At 43.0% G+C, this 21,648-nt stretch overlaps 1 protein-coding gene and 1 pseudogene across 13 annotated transcripts in view; one reads left to right on the top strand and one right to left on the bottom strand.

Annotated features, from left to right (window-relative positions):
* Positions 1-21,648, bottom strand: part of LOC126271885 (dystroglycan 1) — a 960,129-nt gene that overhangs the window by 754,380 nt on the left and 184,101 nt on the right. The gene's annotated exons all lie outside the window — the stretch shown is intronic.
* LOC126274605 (5S ribosomal RNA) lies at positions 5,931-6,048 on the top strand (annotated as a pseudogene).

Genomic DNA, 21,648 nt, shown 5'->3' with positions numbered 1-21,648 from the left:
AATAGAATTGGGGTGAAGAGGAGTTTGTGGCACAACTTGACAAAAAGAAGGGACCGGTTGGTAGGACATGTTCTGAGGCATCAAGGGATCACAAATTTAGCATTGGAGGGCAGCATGGAGGGTAAAAATCGTAGAGGGAGACCAAGAGATGAATACATTAAGCAGATTCAGAAGGATGTAGGTTGTAGTAGGTACTGGGAGATGAAGCAGCATGCACATGATAGAGTAGCATGGAGAGCCGCATCAAACCAGTCTCAGGACTGAAGACAACAACAACAACATGGTATCTAGCAAACAAAAATCATTAGTGCCCCTAGGCGAGTCCTCCATTCATCTCCCTATCTAAAGTTACTCGTAACACCTTGAACGAGCGACCGCTGTTGAATAGGGACTCTACTACACAATCGATACTACATTCGGCCATCTCTGATTCAATATAAATTATTCTTACAAATTGTACCTTTTAAGTTGGCTGCAGAACATGAGGGCGGCACTGAAAATTTTTATACACTCAAAGAAGGATAAATTACAAAGATTTAAAAGATCTATCGTTTTCGAAAATATCTACTTCCAACATCAACAATAGTGGAAATAATTAAGGCAAAGAAAGTTGTTTTGTTACCGATGCAATGGGCGTTTTCATAAGTGGTGACTGAGACCAGGTATAGCACTAGAACCCAATGATTTTGTAAAGCTTATTGTTAATATATGATCAGTTTACGGTGTCTTAATCGTTAGCATTATTAATTTTCAAATAGTCAAAACACAAATTTACAAGTTAGAGCCTTATTGTTTCTTACCGCAAGTCAATGGTTTAAATGGCTCTGAGCACTATGGGACTTAACATCTATGGTCATCAGTCCCCTAGAACTTAGAACTACTTAAATCTAACTAACCCAAGGACATTACACAACACCCAGTCATCACGAGGCAGAGAAAATCCCTGACCCCGCCGGGAATCGAACCCGTGAACGCGGGCGCGGGAAGCGAGAACGCTACTGCACGGCCGGCCAGGTGACCTCAGAAATTAAGTCCCATAGCGCTCAGAGCCATTTGAACCATTTGAATTTTTGCTACCGCACGACCACGAGGTGCGGACCCCACAAGTCAATACCAGTTCCCAGATATTCGTCGTTTTTTTTAATTAACTTTTTTTTCTCGTGAAGTTATGGTCTCAGTCATATTCGATTTACTCAAAATGTATGCTAAGCAACAGCCTTTCACAACAGCTGCATGCTAACTATACAATTTAAAGTATTAACGTAGAGCATTGCGAAGACCGTTATCATTGCGCAGATAAAGACAAGGAATTTTATTATTTCAGGGACACCATTCGTTAAGCTGAGAAATTATTATTTTCAAACTGATCAAGTTTGTTTTTATTCCCAGGGCCAATTTCAAATCAATAGTGTTGCATCAGATTCAGTTTTTGTGTTACGTAAATTCATGCAGTTTTGGTTTGGTTTAAAGTTATTGACAGAACGTAATCTCGCTGATAGAAAAGTTCAGTATAGAGCAAAAGCGCTTGAGCGTATAGAAAAGTTCAGTATAGAGCAAAGCGCTTGAGCGTCGAGATAAAATACTCGTTCGCATGTCATTCCCATTGTTACAGGTGTGTTGCAGGCTGCTGTCAGTTACGCTATTTCAAACGCACATGTTTCAAACTTCCTTCGCAAAATACTACAGCTTTGTTCAGCGTATTCTGTTTTTAATGCTCCCGTAAACCTTGTTGCAGTTCCTTTGATTGCTGCCGTCGCGTATTTTGTCTGTGTACAGGAAGTTAGTGCTTTTAACTCGCTTTGGGTTGGGCTCCTCGGGTCGCTTACTTTTGGTTGCGTTGCGGTCTGGTGATGCCAGCCCTGTACCAGCAGAAGAGATGGGGGAGGGGAGGGGAGAGACACACAAACCGCGCAAGCTGTTTGGAGAACTCTAAGAGGCACTAATGGTTTGCGGACAAAATTTAAATGAAACTTCTTTTCGTAGTCTTTCCCCGCGTTTTACATGTTTAATGGAAAAGTCCGCAGGACAAAATGTAATATCGCGGTCCTGACTTTTATGTAGACGGACCTCGCTCCACTGCATACGCAACGCTTGTTTCGCTTATTCTGACCGGTGTGGTGCACGAATTGTTTGCTGTGCACATACAGAAGAGACACGAAAATTGACTGACGGTATCGCTATAGGCGGTGTAAAACGCAGTTCAAGAAAATCGAGTTTGCTTTCGGAATGGCCATTGGTACATTGATTTTAATCATGATTCTCAATCGCAAAAAATATACGTTAAGAGAGAACAAAGACACCATTTTTGTTTTCATTCTCGTTGAGAAAGCGTTTGACTTGGTGGATGAATTGAGAGGGGAAAACTCAGAAAGGCTAAAGAAGCGAACATATCAAGAGACACAAAAGATATGTTGCTTTTGTGCGCCATATAGTAGCACCCGCTGAAATATAACGAGAGCTGACAAAGTGGTGAGTGAAGTGAACACGATTTCCGGCGCACAGTACAACCTGAAAAGAGGTACAGAAGAAAACAATATACTCGTAACAAGAAGAGGTGCAAAAGCTGACGTAGGTCTGACGGCCGCTGTGGCCGAGCGGTTCTAGGAGCTTCAGCCTGGAACCGCGCGACCGCTACGGTCGCAAGTTTGAATCCTGCCTCGGCCATGGATGTGTGTGATTCTCTAGGTTAGTTAGGTTTAAGTAGTTCTAAGTTCTAGGAGACTGACGACCTCAGATGTTAAGTCCCATAGTACCCAGAGCCATTTGAACCATTCATTTGATGTCTAAACTGGCAATAACTGAACTTTCTGGGGAATTTATATACTAAAATCGTAGATCGTAGGTGAGGGGGGGGGAGGAGGAGGGGAGGGCAGTGTAACAGATCAGAGCTGCAGGATAAACCTGACTTTCGTGAGCTTTCGGAATGAGAGTACTCCATTAAGGTTACGAAACACCGAGTTGAGATTATGGAAACAGTTTTTAAGGCTTTTATTCTGAATGTTTCTGTAGGGAGAGGAACGACTTATACTTCCTGCACAGAGTTTAACGCGTTATATTTGTAAGCTATTTCGCATATAAGCTCTTGAAGAAATCAGTGAAATATAGGTATTAATTTTGCTTTTCTTTTTTATTGGAACTACGATAATTTTTGCAATTGTTGCGGCCACTTGGAAGTTTAGTCCAACTTCTGAATCCAGCGCTACAAAAGCTAAAAATATTAATTAAAAAAGTTAATGTTCGTATCTTATTGATTAATGACGTTGCCAAAACGTTTTTAGTTTCTTGAATCTAGGCGAGATTACAGATATCTTTAAAGTGTTAAAACTTACTTGAGGTGAAAAATTTAAATGGCCCACCCAGTATATGACAGTGAAAGGTAAACAATTAGAGCACAGGGGAAGAAAAGAATGTATGTTTTGCGATGTGGCTTTCAAGCTTGATGCAGTCATGGATAGTTAAAATCACTAGCGATGAGGTTATTCCATGTGTGCGCACGAGGGTACCATGCGTATGGAATCGTATTAACACGCGACTTATTCACTTAAGACTACAAGGAAAAGATGAAGCATTAATGGCATAGTTGATCTTCTTCTTCACCCATTTTATGTTATTACGCGAAATTCACCGCCTTTGCAAAATTTTCTGACGCTAACAGATCCACAGTGGTTAACGTGATGGGAATGTACCTCCTGTTTCTGTATCTGATGTCAGGGAACTTCCGTTTATCAGTACTGTGTGGAATCAGCTGTCAACAAAGGATAGTATCCGACAGTAGCAAGCTGGAGATTCACGTCGACATTTTAAGTATCAGACATATGACACATGCGAATTCCATTATTATAGACCTCCTGCCTAACATTTCGGAAGCTATTTTGAGTGACGTAAAATACCTAAAATATTTTGAATAAAAATAGTTGTTAGGCTGAGTCATTATAAAACACTAAAGCATCTAAAACTGTCGACGGTTGAACCGACTTCCTGCGGTGCTCTTCAGCATATCCAGCAATTAACAGTCCTGAAGATCATTGCAGTAAGTCAGTCGAGACGTCGATAATTTAGATGCTTTATTGTTTTATAATGACTTGACCTAATACCAGAAATTTTTTATTGAAAACGACACTGGTCATGGAAGCCTACGAACTGACATTAGCTGAAATGTGTCTGAACCCACAGGGGGTAAGAATGCTGACCGATAAGGCAGTAATCTCCATTTCCAGTCGTATCCGTCTCCTGCAATACTACTTGGAGGGGACTGGGATGTCTATGGGAGGTGCAGACAGCCAGCCGTGCGGAAGACTGTTGAACACGTTTCCTGAAGATTGTCTGGAGCAGCTAGGGCGGCAGTCTACACTTAGTGGGTATATCTGAGATCTTGTAGCTACAAAAATGGCGGGTGTCAACGATAGCGTCAGTATAGAAATGGGGATTATCGATTATGAAATAATTATAGCAACTATGGTTACGAAAGTTAATAAATCAGTCAAGAAGGCTAGGAGAGTGTTTCTACTACACAGAGGAGATAAGCAGTTGTTAGCATCTCGCTTAGACAGTGAACTGACCTCACTAAGTTCCAGTAAGATGGACGTAGAGAGATTATGGGAAAAGTTTAACTAGATGGTAAATACTGGTCTGGAGAGTTATGTGCCTGGTAAGTGGATAAAGTATGGAAAAGACCCATCACGTTTTAATAACGAAATTCGGAAGATGCTGAGTAAGCAGAGGCTGATGCACTCTCCATTCCAAACAGAACGCACAGTCGACGACAAGCGAAGGTTAGGAGAGATACGTGCCTCTATCAAGATCTATTCGCGAAGCATACTACAAGTACCGCGGTTACACCTTTGCAAATAATCTGCAAGAGAGCCCGAGTAAATTCTGGTCGTAACTCGTAAAATCGCTAAGCGGGTCTAAGCCTTCCTTGAGTCTGGTGTGGCAGTTGAGGTCGCAAAACGAAAGCCGAAGTTTTAAATTACACGTTCAAGATATAGTACATGTTTGAGAATCGTACAAACATACCGTCATTTCGCCATCGGACATACACCCTTATGGACGAAATAGTAATAAGCATCCCTGGAGTAGGGAAACAACTGAAAGATTTGAAAGCAAAAAAATCGCCAGATCAGGATGGAATCCCTATTCGGTTTTAAAATGAGTGCTCTATGACTTTGGCCCCTTACCTATCTTGCACTTATCGAAAATCTCTCGCCCGGCACAAAGTTCCAAGCGAATGCAAAAAAGCGCTGGTTATTCCTGTATATAAGATGGATAAAATAAAGGATCCTCAAAATTACACAACAATATTCCTAGCTCCGGTTTGCTGCAGAATCCTCGAACATGTTCTCATTTCGAATATAATAAACACTCTTGGGTCTGAGAACCGTATGTCCACGAATCAGCAAGGTTTTAGAAAGCATCGCTCGTGCGAAACTCAGCTTGCCCTTTTTTCACATGATGTACTGTGAGCTATGGATGAAAGGGCCGGTACCATATTTCTAGATTTCCGGAAAGCATTTGACACGGTGCCCCGTTGCAGACTGTTAACGAAGGTACGAGCATACGGAGTACGTTTCGTATATGCGAGTGACTCGAAGGCTTTTTAAGTAATAGAACCCAGTATGTTGTTCTCGACGGCACGTGTTCATAGTCAGAAATGCCCCAGGGACGTGTGACTGGACCGCTGTTGGTCTCTATATGCATAAATGATTTGGTGTACAGGGTGGGCAGCAATCGGCGGTTGTTTGCTGATAGTGCTGCAGTGTACGGCAAGTTGTCGAAGTTGAGTGATCGTAGGAAGATACAGGACGCCTTAGACAAAATTTCTAATTGGTGTGATGTGTGGCAGCTACTTCTAAACGTGAAAAATGTAAGTTACTGCGGATGGGTAGGAAGAAAAAAAGATTCTCGAGTACAGTATTAGTAGCGTCCTGGTTGGCAGCGGCCTTGCCGCAGTTGATACACCGGTTCCCGTCAGATCACCGAAGTTAAGTGCTGTCGGGAGTGGCCGGGACCTGGATGGGTGACCATCCGGGCTACCATGAGCTGTTACCTTTATCGGGGTGCGCTCAGCCTCGTGATGCCAACTGAGGAGCTACTCGACGGAATAGTAGCGGCTCCGGTAGCGACCGGGAGAGCGGTGTGCTGACCACACGCTCCCCCTATCCGCATCCTCATCTGAGGATGGCACGGCGGTCGGAAGGTCCCGATGGACCACTTGTGGCCTGAAGACGTTTTTGTTGGTGTCCTGCTTGATACAGTCAAGTCGTTTAAATATCTAGGCCTAACATTGCAAAGTGATATGTAATGGAATGAGCATTTGAGGATTGTGGTAGGGAAGGTGAATTGTCGACTTCCCTTTATTGGGAGAATTTTAGGAAAGTATGGCTCACATGAAAGGGAGACTGAATATAGGACGCTGGTGGGACCCAGTCTTGAGTACTGCTCGAGTGTTTCAGACCCGTGCCAGTTCGGACTGAAGGAAGACATAAAAGCAATTCAGAGGCGGGCTGTTAGATTTGTTACCAGTAGGTTCGAACAACACAATAGAGTTACAGAGATGCTTCGGATTCCCTGGAGGGAAGGCGACGTTCTTTTCGAGGGCCAGTACTGAGAAAATTTAGAGAACCGGCATGACTGCCAAATGATTCTACTGTCGCCATCATACAGGGCACGTAAGAACGCAAAAGACCAGGTAGGGAAAATTAGGGCTCACACGGAGGAACATAGGGGAGGGAATGATTAATAGTGGTACATGGTACCTCCGACACGCATCGTACCGTGGCTTGCGGACTGTCTATGTAGTTGTAGAGTTGTGGAACGCATCCTCTGCTTTTGGTGTGATTGTTATAGCGACATCTCCGCACGCATCGTACCGTGGCTTGCGGACTATCTATGTAGTTGTAGAGTTGTGGAACGCATCCTCTGCTTTTGGTGTGATTGTTATAGCGACATCTCCGCCACGCATCGTACCGTGGCTTGCGGACTATCTATGTAGTTGTAGAGTTGTGGAACGCATCCTCTGCTTTTGGTGTGATTGTTATAGCGACATCTCCGACACGCATCGTACCGTGGCTTGCGGACTATCTATGTAGTTGTAGAGTTGTGGAACGCATCCTCTGCTTTTGGTGTGATTGTTATAGCGACATCTCCGCCACGCATCGTACCGTGGCTTGCGGACTATCTATGTAGTTGTAGAGTTGTGGAACGCATCCTCTGCTTTTGGTGTGATTGTTATAGCGACATCTCCGACACGCATCGTACCGTGGCTTGCGGACTATCTATGTAGTTGTAGAGTTGTGGAACGCATCCTCTGCTTTTGGTGTGATTGTTATAGCGACATCTCCGACACGCATCGTACCGTGGCTTGCGGACTATCTATGTAGTTGTAGAGTTGTGGAACGCATCCTCTGCTTTTGGTGTGATTGTTATAGCGACATCTCCGACACGCATCGTACCGTGGCTTGCAGACTATCTATGTAGTTGTAGAGTTGTGGAACGCATCCTCTGCTTTTGGTGTGATTGTTATAGCGACATCTCCGACACGCATCGTACCGTGGCTTGCGGACTGTCTATGTAGTTGTAGAGTTGTGGAACGCATCCTCTGCTTTTGGTGTGATTGTTATAGCGACATCTCCGCCACGCATCGTACCGTGGCTTGCGGACTATCTATGTAGTTGTGGAACGCATCCTCTGCTTTTGGTGTGATTGTTATAGCGACAAAGCCCGACGTAGGTTGTAAGTAGGCTGTTTAAGTTTTTTTTATTGGTAACGCCACGTAGCGCTCTGTATGAAAATCACTAGCTGTGCTGTGTGCAGTCTGTGGCTAGTTTGCATTGTTGTCTGCCATTGTAATGTTGGGCAGCTGGATGTTAACAGCGCGTAGCGTTGCGCAGTTGGAGGTGAGCCGCCAGCAGTGGTGGATGTGGGGAGAGAGATGGCGGAGTTTTGAAATTTGTAAGACTGGATTCATGAACTGCTATATATATTATGACTTTTGAACACTATTAAGGTAAATACATTGTTTGTTCTCTATTAAAATCTTTCATTTGCTAACTATACCTATCAGTAGTTAGTGCCTTCCGTAGCTCAAATCTTTTATTTAGCTGCCAGTAGTGGTGCTCGCTGTATTGCAGTAGTTCGAGTAACCAAGATTTCTGTGAGGTAAGTGATTTGTGAAACGTATAGATTAATGTTAATCAGGGCCATTCTTTTGTAGGGATTTTTGAAAGTCAGATTGCGTTGCGCTAAAAATATCGTGTGTCACTTTAAGCACAGTCATGTGTAACTGTACAAAGGAGACGTTTCAAGGTACCCCGTGTGAGAGACAAACGTCAATAGGAAGCATTAACGTTAACATTTGAATGCGATAGATTGATTGTCTTCGCACCTTTACTCCATCAATATGTCAAATGCTGCGTACATATTTCACAAACATTCGACAAAAAGATCGCTGTAGACAGGGAGTATGTACATTTTGAATTCCACACTTCTAGGGCTAGTATCTTTTACATGACGATCAGTTCTGACGTTGTGACGATACCAGCAAGATTTCAGAAAAATCGACACACGTTCACAGGTTTGTTGATTAACGCTACTGTTTGTGAAAATTAGAACACCTAGAAGGAAGCATACGATTACATGACATTTGTTCCACAATTTAGATGCACGACCATTTATAAATAATTTGAAAAATACAACTTCCATGCACTTTGAGTGACAGAATTCAGAAGTATGTGAAGCGACCACGTGCTGCAAATCAGCTGGAATCAGAGCGGTTATGCAGCTGTGGAAAACACTGCCACGTGGTTTGTAGGCGCAGCACAAAGCACCGACAGTGGTTGCAGGTGGACCAAAACAAACAACATGCCGACCAATCATATCCCTGACGTGTTCGGTGTAGGATATGTCAGGCAAAGGTGCATGCCAGAGTAGCTGTAGTACCGTCGTTCTTGACTTGCATATTTCCCGCCGTTTGTGCCTGAGCGTTGTCCTGCATGTCGAGATGCCTGTATATCTGAAATGATTTGAACGTGTGATTATTTGTTAAGGGCGAATAAAAGCTGCGAAGAGTAAATAATTCTGACGTTGGCGAAGAAATAAAGGAATAAAATATTTATACTAAACCAAGCTACTGCGTATTTTCGATCGTAACCAATTATTAAGCGGTTCTTTGTAATGTTCCGACTATATTCGTTGTACATTCATTTCTAACTCCCCGGCAAAGCGTTAGATTAAATCGTGGTGTTGAGATGATGCAGTGGAAATGTTTGATGGAATAACGGCTGCAAGTGTGAGGTTATTAACTGTTTTGAAAATCTGCTACATGTTGAGTATCGAGCCGCCATCCAGCTCCACCCACCAGGGGACAGAGCACCTGGGCGGAAGTTACGCCAGCAGTGGTGGCAATATAACAAAGGGTCGGATGGCACGGAGTCTACAAATGCTCCTGGCGCGCTAAAAGAACACTTGTATTGATTCTTATTACCAGTGTAGTGTCTATTCCACCAGGCAGGATAACAGACACACATTGTAACTAATGCTTAGTTAAAGAGATACGAGACGCAGTCTGGAAGAATATATTGGTACACTATTTTTGAGCAGTTCTTTACTTTTCTTTCACTTGATGAGAGGAAGTGAGTCACGCTGTGACGTAAATTGAAGTAGTTATAGTACACTGAGTATCGTGTATTGATTAAATTCTTCGTACAAGAAGGTTTAACCCCGACCGAAATTCATTTCCAACTTGTAAATTTGCATGATATCTCTTCGTCTTCAGTTTTCACCGTGAAGAAATGTGTGGCCGAGTTTAAACGTGGCCAAGGAAGCATCCAAGATGTTCCACGCGAAGGACATTCAAAAAATGCAAGCACATCGGGAATCATCGACAAAGTGCCTCATACGACTTTGGAAGATAGTCGTATAAAGAGTGTGAAATTGAAAATGCTCTATAGATATGAAAGCAACATGTTGGTCAGGAACTGAACATGAGAGAGCTCTGGCAAGATGGATGCTGCATTTGCTCACTGCAGATCACAAACGCATTCGCACAACACTTTCCGAAAAGTGCTTTGTGCGTTAAAAAAAGTGATCTTTTGCGTCGGTACGCGACAGTGGATGAACGTGGATTCGCCACTACACACATGAATCCAAACAGTAGCCGATGTAGAGGATGGAGTCCAGTTGTTCGTCTCCAAAGAAGGGAAGGACTGTGGCATCGATGAGAAAGATCATGGCGTCAGTGTTTCGGGATGCGAAAGGAATTTTGTCGATTGACTATCTCGAAAAAAGGTAAAACTGTAACTGGAAAATATTACTCCCAGCTTCTAACGAAACTGGACAAGGATCCGTGAAAACAGACCTGAGGAAAGAAATCCTCTTCTATCAGGACAGCGTCTTGACAATGGGGAAATTGAGGGATATGCTCTATGAAGTTCTGGATCATCAACTTTATTCCCCAGATTTGTGTCCCTCGGACTTTCATCTATTCTCAAAATTGAAGAAATTCCTTGCTGCTGAGTGCTGTTCGTCCAATTAAGATGCGGCTACATTTGGATACTTTGGGGCACTTGTGGAAGAACGCTACAGGAAGGGCATAATGGCATTGGAGTACGCTGGATGAAATGTATTGATATTAGAAGAGATTATGGTGAAAAATGAAACTTCTTTAGAAGCACAAATTGTCGTTTTCAGTAGCAAGTCGATGACCTTCCAGACCGTTTCGTATATTCCTTGACTTCACTTGTGCTCCTCTTTGCATTTTTAGATGCCCTAAGTAGATGAATTTTATTACCCTATGAACCTGGACAGCAAACGTAGTAATATACTACATTTAAAGGATGTATGTACTTGATCCGTTGCTATGAACAGGGATTTTTATTTTTGACTCCTACCAAGCCGGTTCATCGGAGCGCAATTAGCAGAACTAACAATGTTGATGGACTTCAGAGTGTGGGGACTGGAGATTGGACTATCAGTTAAACCCAATATTTCAGCTTAAATACGAGAACCGTCACAAAGTGTGGCCAAATGTCATGGGGAAACACTTGATGTAATGTAGGTCAATGCCTTTGTCTCTGTTCAGTAACAGTGCATCTGCATCTCCATCTACAATCCTCAAGTCATCTTATGGTACGTGGTGGGAGCTACTTTGTACTACAGTGTCAATTCTCTCTTTTCCCGCGCCCTTGTTCCCGGGTTCGATTCCCGGCGGGGTCAGGGATTTTCTCTGCCTCGTGATAACTGGGTGTTGTGTGCTGTCCTTAGGTTAGTTAGGTTTAAGTAGTTCTAAGTTCTAGGGGACTGATGACCATAGATATTAAGTCCCATAGTGCTCAGAGCCATTTGAACTATTTGAACCTCTCTTCTCCTATTGCAAATGATTACTGGATAGAAGAACAATAGCTGGTAAGCTTTTGTGTGGGCTCAAATCTCTAATTTTATCTTCACGGTCTTTTTTCGAGATATACGTAAGAGGAAGCACTATATTGGTTGATTCTTCTAGGTCCGCACTTCCTCGGAACTTTAATTGTAAACCACACCGTGATGCAGAACGCCTCTCTTGCAGCGTCTGCAACTGGATTTGGCTGAGCATCTCCGTGACACTTTCGTCCGTAATAAATGAACCTCTAAAAAAATTTACTGCTCTTCTTTCCCTCTCAATCCTGTCTGCTACGGATCCCAGACTGACGAGCAATATTCAAGTTTTGGTCGAACGAGTGTTTTGCAAACTACCTCCTAGGATGATGAACTAAATTGCCTAACAATTCTTCCAATAAATCTGTCTGGCATATGTAGAAATGGTTTCCTGCCCCCCCCCCTCCGCCCCATCCCCCCACATTCAAATTGGCGACGATCTGACAACAGCAGATGTTTCGTCACCCCTTATGCCTCTGCTGTGGTGACGTAATGTGACTGGCTAGTACATTCTCCAAATCTCTCACGCACTGAAATCATCTGACCGTGGAATGTCGAGAGACTGGCAAGCCACCGCTCGCCAGCCGCAACGACTTATAAAGTTTGGCATAGAACTGAAGCAACGTAGTGAACCTGTCGTTCCACTATTGTTATTTTGTAATAAAACCTGGCATAGTTCAAATAAAGTAGTCACTTTTTTGTATATATACACTCCTGGAAACGGAAAAAAGAACACATTGACACCGGTGTGTCAGACCCACCATACTTGCTCCGGACACTGCGAGAGGGCTGTACAAGCAATGATCACACGCACGGCACAGCGGACACACCAGGAACCGCGGTGTTGTCCGTAGAATGGCGCTAGCTGCGCAGCATTTGTGCACCGCCGCCGTCAGTGTCAGCCAGTTTGCCGTGGCATACGGAGCTTCATCGCAGTCTTTAACACTGGTAGCATGCCGCGACAACGTGGACTTGAACCGTATGTGCAGTTGACGGACTTTGAGCGAGGGCGTATAGTGGGCATGCGGGAGGCCGGGTGCACGTACCGCCGAATTGCTCAACACGTGGGGCGTGAGGTCTCCACAGTACATCGAAGTTGTCGCCAGTGGTCGGCGGAAGGTGCACGTGCCCGTCGACCTGGGACCGGACCGCAGCGACGCACGGATGCACCCCAAGACCGTAGGATCCTACGCAGTGCCGTAGGGGACCGCACCGCCACTTCCCAGCAAATTGGGACACTGTTGCTCCTGGGGTATCGGCGAGGACCATTCGCAACCGTCTCCATGAAGCTGGGCTACGGTCCCGCATACCGTTAGGCCGTCTTCCGCTCACGCCCCAACATCGTGCAGCCCGCCTCCAGTGGTGTCGCGACATGCGTGAATGGAGGGACGAATGGAGACGTGTCGTCTTCAGCGATGAGAGTCGCTTCTGCCTTGGTGCCAATGATGGTCGTATGCGTGTTTGGCGCCGTGCAGGTGAGCGCCACAATCAGGACTGCATACGACCGAGGCACACAGGGCCAACACCCGACGTCATGGTGTGGGGAGCGATCTCCTACACTGGCCGTACACCTCTGGTGATCGTCGAGGAGACACTGAATAGTGCACGGTACATCCAAACCGTCATCGAACCCATCGTTCTACCATTCCTAGACCGGCAAGGGAACTTGCTGTTCCAACAGGACAATGCACGTCCGCATGTATCCCGTGTCACCCAACGTGCTCTAGAAGGTGTAAGTCAACTACCCTGGCCAGCAAGATCTCCGGAACTGTCCCCCATTGAGCATGTTTGGGACTGGATGAAGCGTCGTCTCACGCGGTCTGCACGTCCAGCACGAACGCTGGTCCAACTGAGGCGCCAGGTGGAAATGGCATGGCAAGCCGTTCCACAGGACGACATCCAGCATCTCTACGATCGTCTCCATGGGAGAATAGCAGCCTGCATTGCTGCGAAAGGTGGATATACACTGTACTAGTGCCGACATTGTGCATGCTCTGTTGCCTGTGTCTATGTGCCTGTGGTTCTGTCAGTGTAATCATGTGATGTATCTGACCCCAGGAATGTGTCAATAAAGTTTCCCCTTCCTGGGACAATGAATTCACGGTGTTCTTATTTCAATTTCCAGGAGTGTATAATAGTTAATTTCCTACAGGTGGCTTCAGTTGTCTAATATGAGTATGATTCGAATAGTGCCGTTTGTTGGATGCAGAAGTTCCGCTGTTCACCGTGTCTGTCTCAATTTGGGTGTTTCTAATACCATTTTTCTTTCTGGATGTGCTTGCTTGCTGCTACTTGATATAAAAAGTAATACGAAAAACTCATAAGTTCATCATTCAGTTTCGATTTATTTCACAGGGAAGTACAACTTTGTTCCACGACTGCGACTCAACCGACCACAGCCGATTCTACAAGTGACAAAGAATGACTCTAGCTTCAAAGATATTCCACTCGACACCCAAACTTCCGCTTGTATTAAGTCTCTTTGATATTGTTCATCATATCCACCAATATCAATAAATATATTGCAATTTTTAAACATAATAGTAAATTAACATAAAAAATAAGTAGCTTATAATTTATAAAAATTCCGACAAAAATATAAGAGAAAAACATTCACCACTTCGCCCACTAAATTCGATATCGATAACTTCAGTTGAAAATAATACATCTCCCAGATCCATTACAGTAGAATGTCGAACTCATATCCACCATTCAAGCCCAGTTGTACTCGGTTCTCAACCAGGTTACAGCCCCTGTTGCCACCACAGGAGGCAGCTCCGTGTACTAAATTTCCTAACCTGTTTATCCGCTCCCTCCCCATCTATTTCTGAGTCGACTACGAAGGCTTTCCCGGCGTAATAATTGATAATATTCTTCTCGGGTATGCAGCCGGATCATAACGTCTTCATGACACGTTATGAAGACGTTATGATCCGGCTGCATACCCGAGAAGAATATTATTATTTCTGAGTCATCAATATTGTGACTGCCGTCCTCAATTATTTGCTGGATGTATTCCAATCTCTGTCTTCCTCCACAGTTTGTACACTCTACAGCTCCCTCTAGCCTAGTACCGTGGAAATTATTCCCTGACGCCTTAACACACGTCCTATCAACATGTTCCTTCTTCTTGCCAGTGTTTCCATACGTTCTTTTCCTCGACGATTCGGTGGAGAACGTTCTCATTCTTTACCTTACCACCCATCTAAGTTTCAACGTTCTTCAGCAGCACCACATCTCAAAGGCTTCGACTCTCTTTTGTTACGCTTTTCCCACAGTCCATGTCTCGCTACCATACAATGCTGTGCTCCAAACGTACTTTTCAGAAATTACTACCTCAAATTAAGACCTATGTTTGATATCAGTAGACTTCTCTTGGCCAGTAATGCCCTTCTGCCACAGCTACTGCGCTTTTTATGTCCTATTTGCTCCAGTCATGGGTTATTTTGGTGCCTAGGTAGCAGAGTTCCTTAACCTCATCTACTTAATGTTCACCAATACTGATTATAAATTTCTCCCTATTCTTCTTTCTGCCACTTCTCTTTACTTTCGTCTTCCTTCGATTTACTCTCAATTCATATTCTGTAACCATTAAGGGGAGTAGGACGTCAAACGGGCCGACTTGGAGCAGGAGAGGCACCACAGCACATTTTAATTTCCACTGTCTATACTTTTACCAGTAAATTCATAAAACTTTGTCAGCATGACCAGGAAGGATTCAGGATTCACACTCGTAGCAGCGAAACTTCAAAAACATAAAAAATATTTTTTTACATGTGAAATTTTATCATTGTTTCACTTACTATTGGCTCCATTTCTTGCTATAGGTGCACTTTTCTTCATAAGTAAGAGAGACTGTTAGATGAATTTTCCACAGCATACAAACCATACTTACAGGTGTCTGAAACTCTAGAATCTATTTAATTTATGAAAAAATGAATGAGCTGTTACGTTTCAAACTTTATGTTTAGAAAAAAATCAAAATTTATAGATAATTATCTCAATTTTTAATACAGTTTTTAATGTTGTTGTTGTTGTCTTCAGTCCTGAGACTGGTTTGATGCCGCTCTCCATGCTACTCTATCCTGTGCAAGCTGCTTCATCTCCCAGTACCTACTGCAACCTACATCCTTTTGAATCTGCTTAGTGTACTCATCTCTCGGTCTCCCTCTACGATTTTTACCCTCCACGCTGCCCTCCAACGCTAAATTTGTGATCCCTTGATGCCTCAAAACATGTCCTACCAACCGATCCCTTCTTCTAGTCAAGTTGTGCCACAAACTTCTCTTCTCCCCAATCCTATTCAATACCTCCTCATTAGTTACGTGATCTATCCACCTTATCTTCAGTATTCTTCTGTAGCACCACATTTCGAAAGCTTCTATTCTCTTCTTGTCCAAACTAGTAACCGTCCATGTTTCACTTCCATACATGGCTACACTCCAAACAAATACTTTCAGAAACGACTTCCTGATACATAAATCTATATTCGATGTTAACAAATTTCTCTTCTTCAGAAACGCTTTCCTTGCCATTGCCAGTCTACATTTTATATCCTCTCTACTTCGACCATCATCAGTTATTTTACTTCCTAAATAGCAAAACACCTTTACTGCTTGAAGTGTCTCATATCCTAATCTAATTCCCTCAGCATCACCCGATTTAATTTGACTACATTCCATTATCCTCGTTTTGCTTTTGTTGATGTTCATCTTATATCCTCCTTTCAAGACACTGTCCATTCCGTTCAACTGCTCTTCCAAGTCCTTTGCCGTCTCTGACAGAATTACAATGTCATCGGCGAACCTCAAAGTTTTTACTTCGTCTCCATGAATTTTAATACCTACTCCAAATTTTTCTTTTGTTTCCTTTACTGCTTGCTCAATATACAGATTGAATAACATCGGAGAGAGGCTACAACCCTGTCTCACTACCTTCCCAACCACTGCTTCCCTTTCATGTCCCTCGACTCTTATAACTGCCATCTGGTTTCTGTACAAATTGTAAATAGCCTTTCGCTCCCTGTATTTTACCCCTGCCACCTTTAGAATTTGAAAAAGATATTCCAGTCAGCATTGTCAAAAGCTTTCTCTAAGTCTACAAAAGCTAGAAACGTAGGTTTGCCTTTTCTTAATCTTTCTTCTAAGGTAAGTCGTAAGGTCAGTATTGCCTCACGTGTTCCAACATTTCTACGAAATCCAACCTGATCTTCCCCGAGGTCGGCTTCTACTAGTTTTTCCATTCGTCTGTAAAGAATTCGCGTTAGTATTTTGCAGCTGTGACTTATTAAACTGATAGTTCGGTAATTTTCACATCTGTCAACACCTGCTTTCTTTGGGATTGGAATTATTATATTCTTCTTGAAGTCTGAGGGTATTTCGCCTGTCTCATACATCTTGCTCACCAGCTGGTAGAGTTTTGTCATGACTGGCTCTCCCAAGGCCGTCAGTAGTTCTAATGGAATGTTGTCTACTCCGGGGGCCTTGTTTCGACTCAGGTCTTTCAGTGCTCTGTCAAACTCTTCACGCAGTATCGTATCTCCCATTTCGTCTTCATCTACATCCTCTTCCATTTCCATAATATTGTCCTTAAGTACATCACCCTTGTATAAACCTTCTATATACTCCTTCCACCTTTCTGCCTTCCCTTCTTTGCTTAGAACTGGGTTGCCATCTGAGCTCTTGATATTCATACACGTGGTTCTCTTCTCTCCAAAGGTCTCTTTAATTTTCCTGTAGGCAGTATCTATCTTACCCCTAGTGAGATAAGCTTCTACATCCTTACATTTGTCCTCTAGCCATCCCTGTTTAGCCATTTTGCACTTCCTCTCGATCTCATTTTTGAGACGTCTGTATTCCTTTTTGCCTGCTTCATTTACTGCATTTTTATATTTTCTCCTTTCATCAATTAAATTCAATATTTCTTCTGTTACCCAAGGATTTCTAGCAGCCCTCGTCTTTTTACCTACTTTATCCTCTGCTGCCTTCACTACTTTATCCCTCAGAGCTACCCATTCTTCTTCCACTGTATTTCTTTCCCCTATTCCTGTCAATTGTCCCCTTATGCTCTCCCTGAAACTCTGTACAACCTCTGGTTCTTTCAGTTTATCCACGTCCCATCTCCTTAATTTCCCACATTTTTGCAGTTTCTTCAGTTTTAATCTACAGGTCATAACCAATAGATTGTGGTCCGAGTCCACATCTGCCCCTGGAAATGTCTTACAACTTAAAACCTGGTTCCTAAATCACTGTCTTACCATTATATAATCTGTTTGATACCTTTTAGTATCTCCAGGGTTCTTCCACGTATACAACCTTCTTTCATGATTCTTAAACCAAGTGTTAGCTATGATTAAGTTGTGCTCCGTGCAAAATTCTACTAGGCGGCTTCCTCTTTCATTTCTTAGCCCCAATCCATATTCACCTACTATGTTTCCTTCTCTCTCTTTTCCTACACTCGAATTCCAGTCACCCATTACTATTAAATTTTCGTCTCCCTTCACTATCTGAACAATTTCTTTTATTTCATCGTACTTTTCTTCAATTTCTTCATCATCTGCAGAGCTAGTTGGCATATAATCTTGTACTACTGTAGTAGGTGTGGGCTTCGTATCTATCTTGGCCACAATAATGCGTTCACTATGCTGTTTGAAGTAGCTTACTTGCATTCCTATTTTCCTATTCATTATTAAACCTACTCCTGCATTACCCCTATTTGATTTTGTGTTTATAACCCTGTAGTCACCTGACCAGAAGTCTTGTTCCTCCTGCCACCGAACTTCACTAATTCCCACTATATCTAACTTTAACCTATCCATTTCCCTTTTTAAATTTTCTAACCTACCTGCCCGATTAAGGGATCTGACATTCCACGCTCCGATCCATAGAACGCCAGTTTTCTTTCTCCTGATAACGACATCCTCCTGAGTAGTCCCCGCCCGGAGATCCGAATGGGGGACTATTTTACCTCCGGAATATTTTACCCAAGAGGATGCCATCATCATTTAATCATACAGTAAAGCTGCATGTCCTCGGGAAAAATTACGGCTGTAGTTTCCCCTTGCTTTTAGCCGTTCGCAGTACCAGCAAGGCCGTTTTGGTTAATGTTGCAATGCCAGATCAGTCAATCATCCAGACTGTTGCCCCTGCAACTACTGAAAAGGCTGCTGCCCCTCTTCAGGAACCACACGTTTGTCTGGCCTCTCAACAGATACCCCTCCGTTGTGGTTGCACCTGCGATACGGCCATCTGTATCGCTGAGGCACGCAAGCCTCCCCACCAACGACAAGGTCCATGGTTCATGGGGGGGGGGGGGGGGGGGGGGACAGTTTTTAATACCTTTGGAAAATTCTAGAGTTTCATACACCTGTAAGTATGGTTTCTATGCTGTGCAAAATTCATCAAAGAATCTCTCTTACTTGTGAAGAAAAATGTACCTATAGCAACAAATGCAGCCAACAGTAAGTGAAAAAATGATGAAATTTCATATCTAAAAAAAATTCATTTTCTTGTGTTTTTGCACTTCCACTGCTATGAGTGTGAATCCTGAATCCTTCCTGGTCATGCTGACAAAGTTCTATGAATTTATTTGTAAAAGTATAGACAGTAGAAAATAAAATGTCCTGTGGTGCCTCTCCTGCTCCAAATCGGCCCATTTGACGTCCTACCCCCCGTAAACAGATCGTTCTCCGCAGATCCTGTAATTCTTCTTCACATTCACTGAGGATAGTCATAAACGGATCTTGTCATTGATAGCCTTTCACCTTGAATTTTAATCCCTCTCTTGAAACTTTCTTGTACCTTCGTCATTGCTTCTTCGACGTATAAATTCAACAGTAGCTGAGAGAACCTAAATACCTGTCTTACACCCCTTTTAATCCGTACTTCTCGCTCTTCCTCCCCTATTGTTCGCCCTTGGTTCTTCTACATTTTTATTACCCGTCTTTCTCTACATCTTACCCCTATTTTTCTAAGAATTTCGAACATCTTACACCTTTTGACATTGTCGAACACTTATCAGTTCGACAAACCCTACGGAAGTGTCTTGATTTTTCTTTAGTCTTGCTTCCATTATTAACCGCAAAGTCAGTATTGCCTCTCTCGTGCCTTTACCTTTCCTAAGGCCAAACTGATTGTCATCTACGAGATCCTCAATTTTCTTTTCTGTTGTTCTGTATACTATTCTTGTCAGTAACTTGGATGCATGAGCTGTAAAATGATCGTGTAATAGTTCTCGCCCTTGTCTATTCTTGGAGTGTTGTGTGGTTTGAGTCTGATGTTCCCAGCTGAGCACACGTGGCAAAGGCTAGAACGCTATATTTTACTTTTGACTTGAGCATGGCTGCTCCAAATTCTGACTATTGCTTTCTAGAAACGTAATTTTACGATTTAGCAACATTTATTCTGACGAATACACCCCTAGTAGGAGTCGAAACCTAGGTCAATGTACCTACCGTTTAGGTGAAACAGGTTGGCTGTTAAATACTATGTTGAAATTGTGTGGATGTTGTTTTTTTCCTAAAGTCTGATGGTATATCGCCAATCTCATACATTCTGCACACCAACATGAATAATCGATTTGTTGCCACGGCCCCCGGTGATTTTAGAAATTCCGATTTAATACCTTCTGCCGTATTTGATTTTAAATTATCCCTGGCTCTTCTAAATTCTGATTCTAATACTGGATCCCCTCTCTGTTCCCTATCGACTCTTGTTTGTTCTATTACGTCATTAGATAGTATTCCCTCTCATAGAGCCCCTCAATGTACTCTTTCCACCTTCCCGCGCTCTCCTCTGCGTTTTATAGTGGATATATTTCTTCACATTTTGCATACAACCATTTCGTCCTAGCTTCCCTGTGCTTCCTATTTATTTCATTCTTAAGTGACTTTACTTCTGCATTCCTAAATTTCCCGAAACCTTTTTGTATATGCACAATAAGTAAAATTTCGTTATTTGCGATATATGCCAACCGGTGTGTGTCAGGCATACAGGTCAGACCGTTTGGCATTTTACGGCTGGCGGCAATGAGAGCGGTTTAATTCTGGCTGAGTGAGCTCCCGTGTACCGCCTGACGCCGCTTAACGAACGCCACCGCGTGTGCCAACTGCCTGGACATGATAAAGTCGATAGTAGGGGCACTACAATTGTAACTCAACTCCCACTGCCCTCGGATGTGACTCTTATGTCAATCACGAAAAGAACCAGGCGGGAGAAATGAGGGGGGTAAAAATATCAACACGCTGTTATTTCTGGAAGATCACTTGTGAGAAAATATTGCTTGTAGGGAGGGCTACGTCGGCCTTATTATACATCCAAACAATGGCCTTCTGCCACACCCATATTAATGGTCTACCATCGAGTGGGTGTTATTGAAATCAAAGAATAACAGCCTTCTTCCTCTTCACTTGTGGCATTCCTTACATAATTAATTTTATATCCGCTCCTTTCCAGCAAATATAGTGGAACAAGTGAAGCGAGTTTATTACCCATTTTTAAGACGAAAGGTTTTTCCAGCATAACACTGAGACACTCGTCAGTATGTAATCCTTGAAAACAGCAATGAATAAACCTCAATTTATTGTATAAAGGGAGTAACGGGTATAAGTGCAGATGTTTCTGTTGGTGACTGAGAACTATGTACTAAACAACATTACACCAGTTATTTACTTCATTTGCAGAGTAAGAATTACACCTTTTAGGGTGCTCATAGGTTGGTTAGTACCTCCAAGTACATGACGCAAGAGCAAGCCGTTAATGTTTACTTCTCTGGGCATTGTCAGTTGTTGAACTGCGGGCGCATGGACACAAAATGCCTTGTCTAACTGACAGGCGTGGTCCACTTAGCGGTACACTTACGACAGTGCAGAAAACACCAGACCGTAAAGTTTGTTACGTGCTTGTGAGAAGACTGTCCGACGCAAAGAAAAACAAACAACACAATACATTGTGAACCTATTAAAGTACCACATACAAACTTGTAATGCTTGTTTTGTAAATAAAACTACCTTTTCTTGCTGATACTTACTTTATTTATACTATACGCGTTTCGCCATCTCCTGTTCTAAGTCATCATCAGTGGGATCTCTAACGATACAGTGTTGTTAGGTATAGATTTTCAAACATTTAATTTCACGATTTTTTGTAAAAAAGGTAATTATTTACGATTTGCTGATCTGCGTTTCCTCATATCTGGTCTGGAGGTCGCACTACCACTTTAATCACTGCCATATAAACACGT

This window comes from Schistocerca gregaria, chromosome 5 (genome assembly GCF_023897955.1).
Source record: "Schistocerca gregaria isolate iqSchGreg1 chromosome 5, iqSchGreg1.2, whole genome shotgun sequence".
NCBI classification, from domain to species: Eukaryota; Metazoa; Arthropoda; class Insecta; order Orthoptera; family Acrididae; genus Schistocerca; species Schistocerca gregaria.
Note: the sequence above shows the minus strand (reverse complement) of the source record. Positions and strands in the feature narration are given on the sequence as shown.